We start from the raw sequence: 16,817 nt of genomic DNA on the forward strand, positions 1-16,817 counted from the left end.
AAGATCAAGGTGATCAAGGTGGTACTTCAAAGAAAATAACTATACATCCAACTGATCAAGGACCAGCTGAGAAGAAAGCTAACAAATGACGTACAATCCAATCAATTCGATAGTTTTGCAGTTTAGTCGATCCTTATTCTTATTATGTACAAATCTGTACATTTCTATTAAATATTATTTTATCTATTATCAGTTTTATCAGTTCTCGAAAACTATGTTTTTTCAAACACAAAAAAAGGAGAAATTGTTAGAATTATAAGTTTTGGAGTTTGACCAATAAAGTATCAAAGTTTTCAGAACTGATCAGCTAAACCGAATCCACTCAATTGAAGTATTCGAATTGAAGCTATCTAAACTAAAGTTGTCCGGACTGAAAATTAATGCGTTAAATAATCGGATGCAATTGAAGTGAACAAAGTTAACTGAACTATCAGATAGAACTGAATAGGATGCCTTAAGTCAATGTACCTGATCAGTCAAATAGTCGAACTCCTGATCAATTTGACACGTCATCAATTAGATCATCTATCAACTGACAAATTGTATGCAGCAGACTGAAACATCGTACTATTGTCTGAAGAATGTCGACACATTCAGAAAGGAAAAATCAATGGATAAGTATTAATTAATGTATTCAATATTACCATTTGAAACAAAGCCTATAATTAGCTCAGGAGTTCAGTGAGAAGAGATTGATTTTTGGGATTGAGTATTAATTAATGTATTCAATATTACCATTTTGAAAGATTCAGTTATACAAGATCCATTACGATATTTACAAAAAGCTCACACTTCATAGATATATTCATATAATTCAAGCTATCATTTGAGCAAAATCATTAGCACTTTACATTAAAATATTTGATTTTTTAATATCAGTTGTGCTACAAAAGATAATCATTTTGTGCAATGATAAGTTGTAAGAAACTAAAAGTTTTAGTTTGGCGGTGTTTAAGTCCAAACTGAAGTGAGTTATTACAGTTTCTGTAATCAATCGAACTTTTTTAGTGAAAATCTATATTTGTGATAGAAGGGGATGGCGTAGGAGCGTTTGAAGTTTCCGAACATTCATAAAAATCTTTGTCCAGCATTTCATTTATTCTTTGAGTATTCAATCTATCAGTTAGTTTATTTCCGTACTTCAAATTAGTTAACTGACTGATATCGACAACAAGATTCTTGAATTCAGTTTATCACTAAACTGATTCATTACATTTAAAAAGAGCCAAAAATCTTAAAGTATTTATTCAAAACCCCTCTTCTAAACACTTTGACCCATCAAACCGATCCTAACATCGAGTCTCAGTTAGGGTTTTGAGGCTCTGTCATAGTTGTGCCAAGATGGACGCCGTGCAACGGACTATCTAACCTTTGTCAAATCCCTGTGTTGGCTTGAGGCGAGGTCCTAGAGGCCCTAGGGTGGCTGGAGAATAGGGAGACGAGGGCAGGAACGCAGCAGCTCATCATTGAAATGTGGCGCGTGCATGCCAGGGAGGGGAGAAGCGTTCAGGTGCTAGTGCGCTGGTGGCTGGAGTAGGGATGGTCCAGTAGGTTCTTAGTAGGGTGGCTAAGGTGTTGGAGCCAACCTCGTAGGGGTGGTCGAGGGTGGCTCGAGGGAGGTGAGCCGCCACGTAGGGGAAGTGAAGGGAGATAGAGTTGATCTAGTGCGGTTATGGTAGAGGTTGTAATAGGCTTGTATGTGGGCTGGACCATGGCTCCCGAGGGTGTACAAGGGTATAGTAAGTCGTGGCTCAGGTTTGGGAGAACATTTATTCAATTTCGAGTCAGTTCGAGCTACAAACGAGACTACGGTTTAGCGGTTAAGTCGAATTGTGATATTTGGTCGAGGGGATCTAGTTTATATTTGATAAAATTGTTAGAGGTGAAAATATAAGCTTATATGATGGTTCGGGATAGGCTCGGGTCAAGAAACGTAGGAAAAAGTTAAAAAGGGTGAGTTAGTGTTTCAAGGGTAAAATGGTCATTTTATGTCCATTGAGTTCAGAAGTTCTGGCAGTGTCCCGAGTAATCATAACACATGTTAAATGGTTATTTGAAATGAATATGCTAAATTTATGAAATTTATATGCTAAAGCTAATAGATTTCCTTGCTTGATACTTAGTTTATAAAAATATAAATTATTTCTAAATGGAATAAGGTAAATGATTGAAAAATAATTTGAAGTATGTGATTTGGCCGTGACACAGAGGATTTGTGAGGGTGGTAAACTTACTTATTTTAAGCCACGGTGTTGTCACTTTGATTGTTGCACTTCCAAGAGCAGGTTGTCCACAAGTAGTATAATTCGGTGAGTCCGATATCGTATCCACATGGAAGCTAAGGTAATTACAAGTCCACTACAATGTCTTTTTGTTTTCTTTTAATTTTAATTGTTTGAATCTTTAATGGGTAAATTTTAATTGTTCAAATTTTAATTTAAGTAGTTGAGATTAAAGAATCCACTCTTGGTATTTTAATAAAGTTAGCATTAACGAAAAATATTGAAATCCACTTAATAAAATGGTTCCAATATATTAAATAATCATATTTATATTATGTTATATATTATTATCTTATAAGTATATAATATATACCAAAACTTATAAATGTGGTCAAGTATTTATTGTGTTATATATATTTGTAAACACTAAATCAAGGTTCACACTTTAAATGGTTGGTAAAACCAAACAAACATTTAAATGGTACCAATAAATTAATACTATGATATATCCATATATAATAAATCAAGGAATCTAATTTAAATGGTTGATAAAACCAAACTAACAATTAAATGGTTCCAAGAATTTAATATTATAATATATTTATATATAATAAATCAAGGCATCCACTTTAAATGGTTGGTAATACCAAACTAACATTTAAATGGTTCTAAGAATTTAGTGTAACATATAACAACAATAAATCAAAACTCCCACTTATAAGTAAGGTATAAAAATGCTTAAAGAAATAAATATAACATAAACAATAAATAGTGATTAAATAATATAAAACATATATTCTTACCTTTTAATAACTTTATTATCATGCCAAGAGTTTCACCTTATCATCTCAACTTTAGGAAGTTAGATATTCATTATTCAAAGTGTAAAACTTTGAATATGAAATTAACATGCTAATTGTATTTAAATGAAGAAATAAAGAAAAAATATAGAGAGAAATATTATGAACTCAAAAGTTTTTTCATAGAATGAGGGATATCTCAATACATTACAATGTACCCCTATTTATAGCCAAATTTGGGGAGACAACCACAAATAAAATATTATTTTTTTACACAAAAGTCTTCATTGGTGTTCCAAGATATTATATTACATTACACATCACTTTTGAAAATCTTCTTCTCCGAATTTGCTTCTTCACATAAAAAGAAACATGTGGATAATTGAGTTGTCTAGTTGTGGTATTTTTTTCAGACCATTTGACGAAGTAATTTGAGAGATATGGTCAAAATACTAGAGCATGGTAAAACTGCCACTCCTTTGGTAACTTTATTTGTTGCTTAATTTAATCTCAATTGTGATAAGATTTTTATCTCATGCTTGCCATCAATATTGTAGATATTAACATCAACTTTCTACATGTCCAAGAATCATCTTAATCCCATTTGCAACGCCAAATTTATTCTTGTTTTATCGAACCTGTAAAAAATAGTAAAAATTTGTAATTACACAACAACTTATATTTTATACAATTTATTATAAAACATATAATATTTAAATATTTAATAAAACAAAAACTATATATTTATATTATAAAACATTTAATTAATGTACAATTTTTATGTTTATCACACCTCCCAACCAGCTTATGGCTAGTCCCTAGCAATTTAAGCGTTAATAGCAATACAAAACATATTGATTAATTTAAATAGAAATGTAAGTGTTTAAATTAAATTTGAAAACTGTCAAAGTTATATCAAGATCATCATAATTATAATTTATGAAATAATTTGAGATGGTCAATTCAGAGATTATTTCAGGTAGTTAAATATACACGGCCTTCAAAAATTCCAATAAGAGTTTCAATTTCATATCCTCACAGGTTAATAAATGTTTCAATTTATGGCAACGATTTCTCTCATGGAGTTGTAATACAAATAAACGCTCAGAAAAATGATTTACAGAATACAGACAGACAAACAAGCCAAACTAATCAAAAAATAGAAAATCCATTTATTCAAAATCTAGTTGTTCTTTTATATATTTTTTCTGACATATATATATTTTTTTCATAACATTATGGAATCAGACTAAGTTTATGCTTCTTGACCACATATTTATTTAATTTGTACAATAAATTTATCTCTTTCTTTCTTTCTTTTTTTTAGGAGAGATATATGGGTCGTAGCATACAACTTAAAAATTACATAGATCTTCAATATCTTTCTTTTTGTATTTTCTCTTTTTTTTTCAGGAAATATCATTTTTTTTTTCAAAATAAGAACTCAAGATCTAAACGATAGATAGTCTCTCTCATGATCAATAAAGGCTCGAAAGCTGTTTTCTCAGTCCTCTCCACTCACTCACAAAATATGTGTGAGTTTAAAATTTTAGGCACTCTTATAAGGTATATCTTGGGCCATATACTTTAATACCTGATTTTATCACAATGGTTAATCACTAAAAAAGATTTCATAAATCATATTTTTATATTGATTAGAATATTTAAATTGACTTTTTTTTTTCAAATAAAAATTTAAACATTCTTAAATAGATTAATGCATGTTCTAATTTAAATCTTTCAAACATGTAATGTATAACATTTTTGCAAAAATTACTAAGATACAAAGAATAAACATGATTTTATGTTAAAATAATATATATTTTTTATTAAATTTTTTTAAATTTTTTTTTATAAGTTTGTTCTCCCCTCAATCAGAATATGACATTGTCTCTAATGTCAAAATAACTATTAATAAAGAGTACATAATGAAAGAGATATCACCTGGAATTTTATTGAAGATAACAAACTGAAACAAACGCAAACCAATCCACGACTTTTGAATCAATGATCCAACTTCATTTTCTTACTGCTTGGTTGCAACCAATAGATCTTTGTTATCATCGGATCAGGCTTATGAACAAAAGCTTCCAAATCATCAATTAATTGGTCGGCAGTCGAAGCACAGATGAGCATCCGTCGTGAATTTTCTGAAATGAAATTCCGTTCCACAGCTTTATCAAGAAATGTCAACAAACTGTCATAATAATTATTGATATTCAACAAGCCCACAGGTTTATTATGGATATTAAGTTGTGCCCAAGAAACAATGTGAAAAATATCTTCTAATGTACCAAAACCACCTGGTAGTGCGATAAAAGCATCAGAATTTTCAATCATTTGAGTGATTCTTTCATACATAGAAAAAACTTTTAATTCCTCCCCAATCGTAACACCTGTAATTTTTCTTCAGCTAAAGCTGTAGGAATAATACCCAAAACCTGACTACCTCCAATATGAGCAGATGTTGAAACAGATCCCATTAACCCAATATTACCTCCCCCATATACCAAGTGAATTTTTCTCTCAGCCAATATCTTTCCAAGATTATTCGCTGCTTCTACAAACACTTCATTTTTCCCATGACTCGCCCACAAAATACACAAATATTTTTTAATGTTTGTGCAGAGGATCCAGCCATGTTTTTACTTTTTTTTTTTGGTCTGCGAAAAATAGAGACAAAGATGACAGATTTTATAGGGGTAATATGTTATCATGACAAAACTATGGGTCACAGCTGTAAACAGAATAAATAGTAAAAACAATAATGACACACATGCATATAAACAATAATCTTATTGTGGCTCACAATTTTCCTCTGGTTTTACATCCAGAAACGGCTTCAACGCCTTCTATGAGTCGAGGATATGCTTCCCATCCAATTTTCTTATAAATTGGCAAACAAGGTCTTTTTTAGTCGGATTCCCAAGACTATGACGCTCATCTTGGAATTGTTACCATAAACGGAGAAGTTCAATATGCACATGTCCACTAGAATGCGTCTCAAGAGTCAATAAGATGTTATCTAAAGACTCCTTATATAACGGCCCGAAAATCCGTGTTTGCAAATTTGCGGAAAAATTTAAAATTTTTCTTTTTAAAATAATCAAAATTGCCTCATTCACAAAATCAACTTATAAATCAAGTCTAAATGTTCAAAATAGCAGCGAAAGAAATTATTACTCGCCAAAATAATAAGTTAAAATATCCAACAACTGATAAAATGTTTGAGCGTAAAAAAATGGCAAGTGCTGTAAATGAGGTCCTCGGGTTCCACTACTTGCGACCCAAGCTAGCTCACTGGTCCCCGCCCTCGGCCCCGACATCATCAGTACCTACAACAATCAAGTTTAGTGAGCCTAAATACTCAACATGCATATATCGTAAATAACGAGTAAATAAATAGTAAAATTGCATGCCAGTGAAAATATCATGTCATGAGGCATATCGTAAAATTGTCGTGTCATGATTAATTATAATACGTGCATCACTGAACTGGGAAATCATAAATGAAAATGGTTGCTCCTTGGAGCCCTTTCATGAAATAACTTGTAATAATTTTCTGGTGAGATTATGGTCTACGCAAGTGGTCCCTGCACTGTACTGAACTGACCGGTAACTGGCGACCAGATTTAATAATGTACGTCTGATAAGACTACTGCCACAGTATACTGGGTGAAACAACTGAACTGACCGATAACTGACGACCGGATTTAATCATGATAGTAAAGTGACCACAAGCAATATCGCATAAATCACAAAATGAATATTTTTGCACGTAATATAATTAGTTAACATAATTAAATATCCTGCAATAATTTTACTGAATGGATTGGATCGCTCCCAGGCTCGCTGCAACCTGCATTTGCCATGAAAAAGATGCAATAGCTTTTACTTGACCAAACTATGCAATCAAATCCAAAAACTGAGACAAGTGCGCATAATGACTTCGTATTTAATCATGACTCCGAACCAACCCGAACCAACACTGAAACATCCTATAGTCATGATTAAAATGCGCTTAAAATGATGAGGTTATGCTCCTAAAATGGTGAGGGTCGAAATCTAGGTGAATGGAGACCAAAACATGAAACGCTCTTTCGAGAGTCAATTTGGCACATCGCACCATAAATTCTCGTACGACCTTAAAAGTGATCCGAATCATGAACGGAAAAAAACATGACCTTCCTAACTTGATGAGGCACTGTCCAGTCCAAGTCCATAGGCTAAAAGCCAACCGAGAACTCGAACGAGACACTGAACCGACGCATCACTTGCTGTCGACAAAATACAGCAGCATGCTTTGGTTTCCTGCGTCGTTTGCAAGGCTAATGGCCATTTGGGCTTGAACCACCGACCAGAACCTCTTACCAACATTCCAAGGAATGATTTGAACCATGGCTAAGGGCCCTAGACCAGCCACAATTTGCATCACACCAGCAAACAACCGAACGTTCCAACCGAGAACAAATTTTGCACGTAGGATGCATTGCTTTTGTTTTACTGTCACGAATCGTTCCAATGGCCATTTGATTGACCATGACATGATCTAGACATCTAGGGTATGGTATGAACCGTGGCTAAGGGCCATAGGCCAACCAAGATCCACACCATTCCACCATTTTCCAAACACACATGCAGTACCAAGAGAAAGCCGAAAGTGAGGAGGGGTTGTTCTTGTGTTGTTTTGTAAAAACCGATTCACCATGGACCAAGCCTCCAAAATGGCGACATAGTCACATCTTAGACATACTAGGGAAGTGTTCTAACCATGGATATATGCCCCTAGGGCAGCCATGATCAGATCCATTCCCTTGGACAGCAGCAACAGATTTTTCGAAAGCTTAAATGGCCAAGATTGAGGAGTTGCTGTCAATTTCGGATTCTATCATGCATGGGGCTTGTTTGAATGGACCAAAATGGTTTTAATGCATCCTAATACATGTCTAAATGTCGCATAGTGAGCCTGGAGTCAAACCAATAACTGAACCATCAAAACAAAAGAAACCGTGAAGCTTGAAATGGGAACCAAAAATCTGCATGTTGAATTTTCTAAAATTTCTTGATGTGTTCGGTTTTAACATGGAAATTATGATCATGTAATGAAAAAATTTGATAATAGGACTTGATTGAAGAGTCAAGGAAGAACATATGCATGCCTGGTTTCGTTTGAAAGAAAAACGAAAGAATGAGACGATCCGGTGCGGAGGAGGTGGAGCGCTTTCTTATCTTGCTTCTTGCTCGATTTTTCTCTCTTGTTTCTAGCTATGAGGGTCACGATTTTTCTACTCTAAATGCTCTGAATTTCGGTCATGGGGGGTGGAGAATGATGGTTTGGAGGGTGAGGGGAAGATCCACTAATAAAGGGATTCAAGGGCAAGACTAAGTTTACATCTCATTCAAATTTTGAAATTGTTTGAACAAGTCTTCTTGGGGGGGGGGGGGGGTTGGGGGGAGCATGGCCAATTTTCTCATCTAGACTAGGTTAGGATATGCTCTAATATTAATTAATTAAGGTTGATCAATAATTAAAAAGTTTGCATGCTAAACTTTAACAAAGAATGGGTCAAAGGGTGAGTTGGCAAAGAAATTGATTGCTCATCTAAGGTGGCCGAAAATTCACAATAAAATGAAGGGAAATTGTTGTTTAGTTACTAAATTTATAACCCTTAAAAGCCTCACCTATCCTTTAAATAATTTAGTGAACTAACCCCTTAATTATGAAATTTAAATGAATTTATTTTCTACTCACCTCAAGTTGTATAAATAATTCCCTAAACCTCCTTTTAACTTAAATTAACTTACTTGCTAGCTAAAATAAATTCTGGAAATGTTTTCTGAATCTTAAATTTTAACTCTAAACTCCAACTCCAGTCCGACCTCACTGAAATAGCTGAAAATGATAAAAATTAAACTACTACGTAAAATAATTAAATTTAAATATTCATGCAATAAATTCCTTTTAATTTAAATACTATAATTATGCATGACTTATACGTAGTCTAATTTACGGGTTCTACACCTTACTCAGCCCATTCTTAATGAAACCAATTTTATCTTCTCTGTTATTGGAAACACGTCCCAAAGATCTGCATCGTTTGTCACAAGTCCATCTTGAACACTTATGACAAACCCCTAAACTTTTCGCCCTTCGTTTTTTCGCATAAGTGATTTTTCTTAATCCAGGCAAATACCGAATGAGCAATGATTGTAGAACTTCTCCTCCTAATCGGACCTTAGATTCTATTACAAGACGAATATCTTCTGGAATTCTTTTTTGCATTTGCAATCTCAATCTTTCACACCTTCCTGCATAAATTTTTCTTAGAACATTTTCAGAAACAGAGGGAAAATATTTACAAATTTTTGAGAGAATTTCATTCATTTTGAAAAGAAAAGAAATGATTTTTTTTTTATTTTTGTATCAGCAATTGTGGGAAACTGATTTAACCGACTATGAGACTCACGGAATACCGTTATCCGCCATTTAACCGGAAAAATAAAAAGATTAAGAAAACCTGAAATAAAAACAAACAAACTTAAATGCAACACCAAAAAAATAAAAAAAAATCAAAGATCAGAAAGGGAAATAAACTCCTCTTGAAAGATTTCATTTTCTAAAAATGATTTAAGCCTTTGTCCATTTACTTTAAAAATATGGCCATTTTTAGGATTTTCAATATCCACAGCTCCATAAGTATACACATGATTTACAACATATGGGCCTGTCCATCTTGATCGTAATTTTCCTGGGAATATGTGAAGTCGAGAATTATAAAGCAAAACTTTTTTACCAATCTCAAAAGATTTTCTAAGAATTGTTTTATCATGAAATGATTTTACTTTTGCTTTATAAATCCTTGAATTCTCATACGCGTCATTTCTGAGTTCATCAAGTTCATTAAGTTGTAATTTACGCAATTTGTTGGCATCATCCATGCTTGAATTTAAAGTTTTGATCGCCCAATAAGCTTTATGTTCCAATTCCACAGGCCAATGACAATGTTTTCCATAAACCAACCAATAGGGAGACATATTCAATGATGTTTTAAAAGCTGTTCGATATGCCCAAAGCGCATCATTAAGTCAGCAGAGACCAATCTTTTCTATTTGAGTTAACAGTTTTTTCCAAAATTTGCTTTATCTCCCTATTAGCTAATTCAACTTGTCCATTTGTTTGAGGATGATAAGGAGTAGTTACTTTATGAGTAATACCATATTTTTTCATTAATGAAGCAAATGATTTATTAACAAAGTGAGTTCCCCCATCACTTATCATGGCTCGAGGAACTCCAAATCTACTAAAAATATTTTCTTTTAAAAATTTGATAACGATTTTATGATCATTTGTTCGACATGGAATTGCCTCTATCCATTTGGAAACATAATCAACTGCAACTAAAATATAAAAGTATCCAAACGACGGTGGAAAAGGTCCCATAAAATCTGTTCCCCAACATTCAAAGATTTCACTTTCAATAATAGGATTCAAAGGCATCATGTTTCTTTTTGAAATCGCACCCAATTTTTGACAATTTTCACAGATCTTGCAGATTTCGTGTGTGTCTTTAAACAAAGTGGGCCAAAAAAATCCACACTGCAAGGATTTTGCAGCTGTTTTCTTTGAAGAAAAATGTCCTCCGCATGCTTCTGAATGACAAAATTTAATGACACTACTTACCTCATTGTCGGGTATGCAACGTCGAAAAATTTGATCCGGACAATACTTGAACAGATACGGATCATCCCAATAAAAGTTTTTTACCTCATTCAAAAATTTTCTTAAATCTTGAGAACTCCATTGCGGTGGCATTTTTCCTGTCACAAGAAAATTTACTATGCTAGCAAACCAAGGTGTAGTAGTAACTGAAAATAGATGTTCATCAGAAAAATTATCGTTAATTGGTGTCATTTCACAAGATGATCCTGTTACTAGTCTCGATAAATGATCGGCTACGACATTCTCGGTTCTTTTTTTTATCTTTGATCACAACCTCAAATTCTTGGAGCAACAAAATCTATCGTATCAGTCGTGGCTTTGCATCCTGTTTCGTCAACAAATATCTAATAGCAGAATGATCAGTAAACACAATAGTCGTTGATCCAATCAAATAAGAACGAAATTTATCTAATGAAATATTACAGCAAGTAGTTCTTTTTCAGTTGTGGAGTAATTAATTTGAGCATTGTTTAAAATCCTACTTGCATAATATATCACATAAGGCTTATCGTTTCTTCTTTGACCCAATACTGCACCGACTGCATAATCACTCGCATCGCACATGATTTCAAATGGTAAAGACCAATCAGGAAGTTACATGATAGGAGCTGATGTTAAATGTCGAATTATTTTATCAAAAGCATTTTGACATTCTTGAGTCCACTCAAATGCAATGTCTTTTGTTAAGAGGTTACAAATGAGTTTAGAGATTAAACTAAAGTCCTTTATAAACCTCCTATAAAATCCAGCATGTCCCAAACATGAGCGAATTTCTTTAATGTTTTTTGGAGGGGGTAAATTGGAAATGACATCAACTTTTGCTTTATCAACTTCAATTCCATGAGATGACACGACATATCCCAAAACAATTCCAGAAGTAATCATGTAATGACATTTTTCTCAATTTAAAATAAGACATTTTTCCTCGTATCTTTTTAAAACTTTTTCCAAATTTTCAAGAAAATTATCAAATGTATTCCCAAAGACAGTTAAATCATCCATGAAAATTTCCAAACAAATTTCAACCATGTCGCAAAAAATGCTTAGCATACATCTTTGAAATGTTGCTGGGGCATTGCATAATCCAAATGGCATCCTTCTAAATGCAAATGTTCCACAAGGACATGTGAATGTAGTTTTATCTAGATTTTCGAGTGCAACGAGAATTTGATAATAACCTGAATATCCATCAAGAAAACATTAGTATGGATGACCTGCTACTCTTTCTAAAATTTGATCCAAAAATGGTAATGGAAAATGATCTTTTCTAGTGGCGTCATTTAATTTTTATAATCAATACACATCCGCCAACTAGATGGGATTCGACTTGTTAACAATTCACTTTTTTTCATTTTTTATCACTATGATGCCAGATTTTTTTGGAACTACTTGTGTTGGGCTTACCCACTTACTATCAGAAATAGGGTAGATAATCCCAACATCAAGTAGCTTGAGAACTTCAGTTTTCACAACATCTTTCATGTGTGGGTTTAATCTCCTTTGTGGTTGTTGAGATGTTTTTGCTTTTTCTTCTAAGTGAATTTTGTGAGAGAAAATTAGTGGATTAATGCCCTTGAGATCTTTTAGTGTCCAACCAATTGCATTTTTATGTCTTTTAAGCATATCAACTAATTTACGATCATAATCACTTTCCAGTTTGGAACAAATTACCACCAGATATGTTTCATCTTCTCCAAGAAATGCATACTTCAATTCTTCTGGCAAGGGTTTTAACTCCAATATGGGTGGTTCGTCTTTGTTCTCATATTTTGCATGAAATTATTTCTCTGATCCTGGTAACGAGTGATACCTGATAAAATCATCAAGATCAAATTCAATATTTTCTTTAACAGTTTCAATTGAACAAATATCTAATTGATCACGAGTGCTCCCTTCTTGAATGTTTTCTTCCACAAGAGTTTCAATAAGATTTTCATCTTCACTTTCATCTCCTTTGTCATGTGGTTGCTTACAAAGATTAAAAACATTGAGCTCCAAGGTCATGTTACCAAAAGACAACTTCATTATTCCATTCCTGCAATTTATAAGAGCATTAGAAGTTGCTAAAAATGGACGACCCAGAATTACAGGAATTGCATTACAAACTTCGATAGGTTGGGTATCTAAAACTATGAATCGACAGGATATACAAAGTTATAAACTTGGACCATTACGTCTTCTATCATACCTCTTGGCACTTTAACAGATCTATCGGCAAGTAAAAGTGTTACCGAAGTATATTTTAACTCGCCTAGATTGAGTTCTTGATAAACTGAATATGAAAGTAAATTCAAACTAGCTCCAAGATCAAGCAAGGCTTTTTTAATCTTTCGTTCTCCAATAATACATGAAATATTAGGACAACCAGGGTCTTTGTATTTCAAAGTATTATTATTTTGAATGATTTCACTTGCTTGTTCGGCTAAAAATTCTTTCTTTCTTCATTCAATTTTCTTTTCACAGTGCACAAGTCTTTCAAAATTTTTGCATATGATGGTACATGTTTTATTGCATCTAATAAAGGAATATTAAATTTTACTTGTTTAAAAATATCATATATATCAGAATTCAAGTTCGATTTTTTTGTACTTTTCAATGCATGAGGGAATGGTGGTGACACTGTCTGTTGAACCTCCTCTTCGCAAGTTATGGGTTTTACTTCCTTACCCTTTGGAGTTGATTTATCATCATCTTCACAAGGTTCAATAATGGATTTTTCCACAACCTTACCACTTCGAAGGGTAATAACATATTTTACCTGATCCATCGATTGAGTTCCAGAAGTTCCAGTTTGTGAATGTTGATCCTTGGGATTATGCAGAGGTTGTGAAGGAAATTTACCTTTTTCATGAACATTAAGTGCAGATGCAAATGTAGCAAGAGTATCTTTCAAATCTGTCATGGTTCGAGCAGTTTGAGTATTGGTAGACTCTTGCTTTGCAATGAAAGAATTCAATGTACCTTCCAAATTTCTTTTAGGTGGAGGAACATAAGGTGCATAATTTTGAAAATTTTGTTGATATTGGAAATGTGGTTGTGAAAATTGTGCAGCATTATCATTCCTCCAACTAAAATTTGGATGATTTTGCCAACCTGGATTGTAATTTCGAGAAAATGGTTCAAAATTTGGCTTTTTGAAATTGTTCAAAACATTGGCTTGTTCATGGAGACATTCTTTAAAAGAGAGCAAAGTGGGACAATCTTTTGTAAAATGATCACTTGTTTCACAGATGTGACACACAATTTCTTGAACAGATTTTAATTGACCATTCTTTTTCAATTCAAGTGCCTCAACTTTTCTTGCCAAAGAGGTAAATCTAGCTTGAAGATCATGTTCATATTTGAGAGTGTACATACCTCCACCAAATGTAGGAGATTGAATCTTGTTTGATGGTTCGATTGTACCTATAGTGTCCCAATTTCGAGCATTTTCAGCTAATGAATCGAGATACTCAATTGCCTCGTTTGGATCTTTATCTTCAAATGTTCCATTACACATAAATTCAACAATTTGCCTATCTTTAGGTGTTAAGCCTTCATAAAATTGAGAAACAACTCTCCAAATTTCAAAACCATGATGTGGACAAAGATTAAGCAATTCTTTGTATCTATCCCAACACTGATAAAAGGTTTCTCCTTGTTTTTGAGTGAAAGTGATGATTTTCCTTTTGAAAGAATTTGTTCTATGATATGGAAAAAAACTTTTTCAAAAATTGTTGTTGCAATTCATCCCAAGTTCGAATGGATCCCGATCTAAGATTTTGTAGCCAAGTTCATGCTATGGATTAAGTCGAATGGTGTTCATGCTACAATTTAGATCATTATATGTGTTGCACACTTTTTCAAACTGTCGTAAATGCATATATGGATATTCAGAATCTAAGCGATGAAAATTACGTAAAATTTGGATAATATCTGTGGGGACCCGGACGCTAATCATCTTCTTAATCGTCTTTGGGATTTAATTATCAATTCAGATAAATAGGGTCTAAAAATTTTTCTTTTTAAAATAAAGTGCGGAAGGTAATGGCATCAACATAATATACATATCTGTATAAAAACCAAAGTTCAGTAGAAAAGTACAATACTGTACAACCTAAGTCTAAGGTTCAATTACTACATTCAAGTAATAAACCAAGTCTGCTACAAGTCCGGAACCACCACGCTAACTCGTCTTCTCTCATCGTCATCTCGACCCTGATCCAGCCCCACCTGTTGTCATGCACACATACAAAACAAGACAACAGCCGGATAACTCCGGTGAGAATAAATCCCAGTATAAAACATGGTAAGCATGTATATAAACAAACTGATTCATAAAACATGCTATCATGTATAAACACAATATATTTCATAATCTATGAAATTAAGCATGCAGTTCAAATCAGATAAACATGCATATAAACAATCTAAATCATAAAACATGCTAGCACAACTGAAAGCAATAACGATGGGTCCCATGATCTAGGAGCCATATCCATATAAGTATGAAATCCTAATCAAATCATGTCTAGACTTGACTCGATCTATAACTCTAGGGATCCCGGGGTGAATAAGACGTCACTGTCTGTCACCTACCCTATCAATCGAGGTGCTGTACGTCTTATTCCTAGACTTCGGCCTGATCTGTATCCACGTCTACAAAGGGGCGGTGATCTTCCCCTAAGCTGAGATATCGCCGAACATCTAGAAGTCTGCCTGATCTCCAGACTGTCCTATCTTAATGCATGAATACAAAATCTGTAAACAAGCATAATCATCTTAATGCAATGCAACCTGATCTGTAAACAAAGCATAATCATATAAAACATAAACAAGAATATAGTATGTGATTTATTGGGCAACTCAAGTAATGATCTAACTTGAGTTGTTTCTTCCCGAATATCACATGAATTATACCTTTGTCGTCCCCCTCTGAGGAAGACGAAGTCTTGAAGTCCAGTCTGTCCATATCCGATCTGAAATGACAATATAAATACACTGTATCAATGTGTAACTCGATTCACAATCTGTTCTGATCAATACTCAATTCAGTACAAAATCTGATCAATCTGAACCAAACACAATCTGATCATATCAACAATATCACGATATAATCTAAATCATATCTGAATCTAATCAATCTGTTTCCAGCATATGAATATCTAACAAATACATCTTCAGAGATGCTGAAATACAAAACACAGACATACGGTATTCTTTCTTCGATCTGACTTCACATATCTACTGAATAATCTATCCAGACATACAAGAATAATCATCTCTCTATTCTTCAATCAAGAACAATACAAATCTAGTGTTTAATCTCAATCAATATCTTCTGAAAATCATAACAATTACAGAAACAGTCTGTTCTTTAATCTGACTTCAATTCTACAATGTCTACGGTAGTAGAAACACCATATCTGAATCCCATGCAATTCTAGCAACATCATATTTTCAAAACACTACAAAACGTAATAAAACTTACGTCCTTGTGTAGCTCTAGTCGAGAGGAGTACGATACTGCGTTCGGATTCGAATTCTAATACACGGATTCTTCGTAAACCAAATTCTAAGCTTAAGAACTAAACTTTCTCTCCCAAGTTATCGATTTCCCCTTTGAATTCTGAATCAAACGTGTCATGCTTCTATATATATACTGCATGCACCAACTGAAACGTGGCATCATTCTCCGCATTGCACATCACACCGCGGGTGCGGTCCCTGCAGCACCGCGGGTGCGCTTCAGTCTCGGCAATTCTATCTAAAATGCACAATTCATGACCGCGGGTGCGGCCCTTCCAATACCGCGGGTGCGGTCTGGCACTGCGGGTGCGGTGTATGCAAGACCGCGGGTGCGGTCTTGCTTCGCCCCAAAATTCTTACCCTACTGAACTTACACCGCGGGTGCGGTGTACACAAGGGCGCGGGTGCGGTCTTGCACATTCTAAAATTTATAGTTTTGATCCGAACAATATCCCATAATCTTATCTGATCAATTCTACAAGTCTGGGGATATTTCATTAATCTTGTCTGATCAATTCTACGACAATTCTGGGGCATTACATTTCTCCCCCTCTTAGAACTGAGTTC

Source organism: Primulina eburnea, chromosome 6 (assembly GCF_022965805.1).
Source record: "Primulina eburnea isolate SZY01 chromosome 6, ASM2296580v1, whole genome shotgun sequence".
NCBI classification, from domain to species: domain Eukaryota; kingdom Viridiplantae; phylum Streptophyta; class Magnoliopsida; order Lamiales; family Gesneriaceae; genus Primulina; species Primulina eburnea.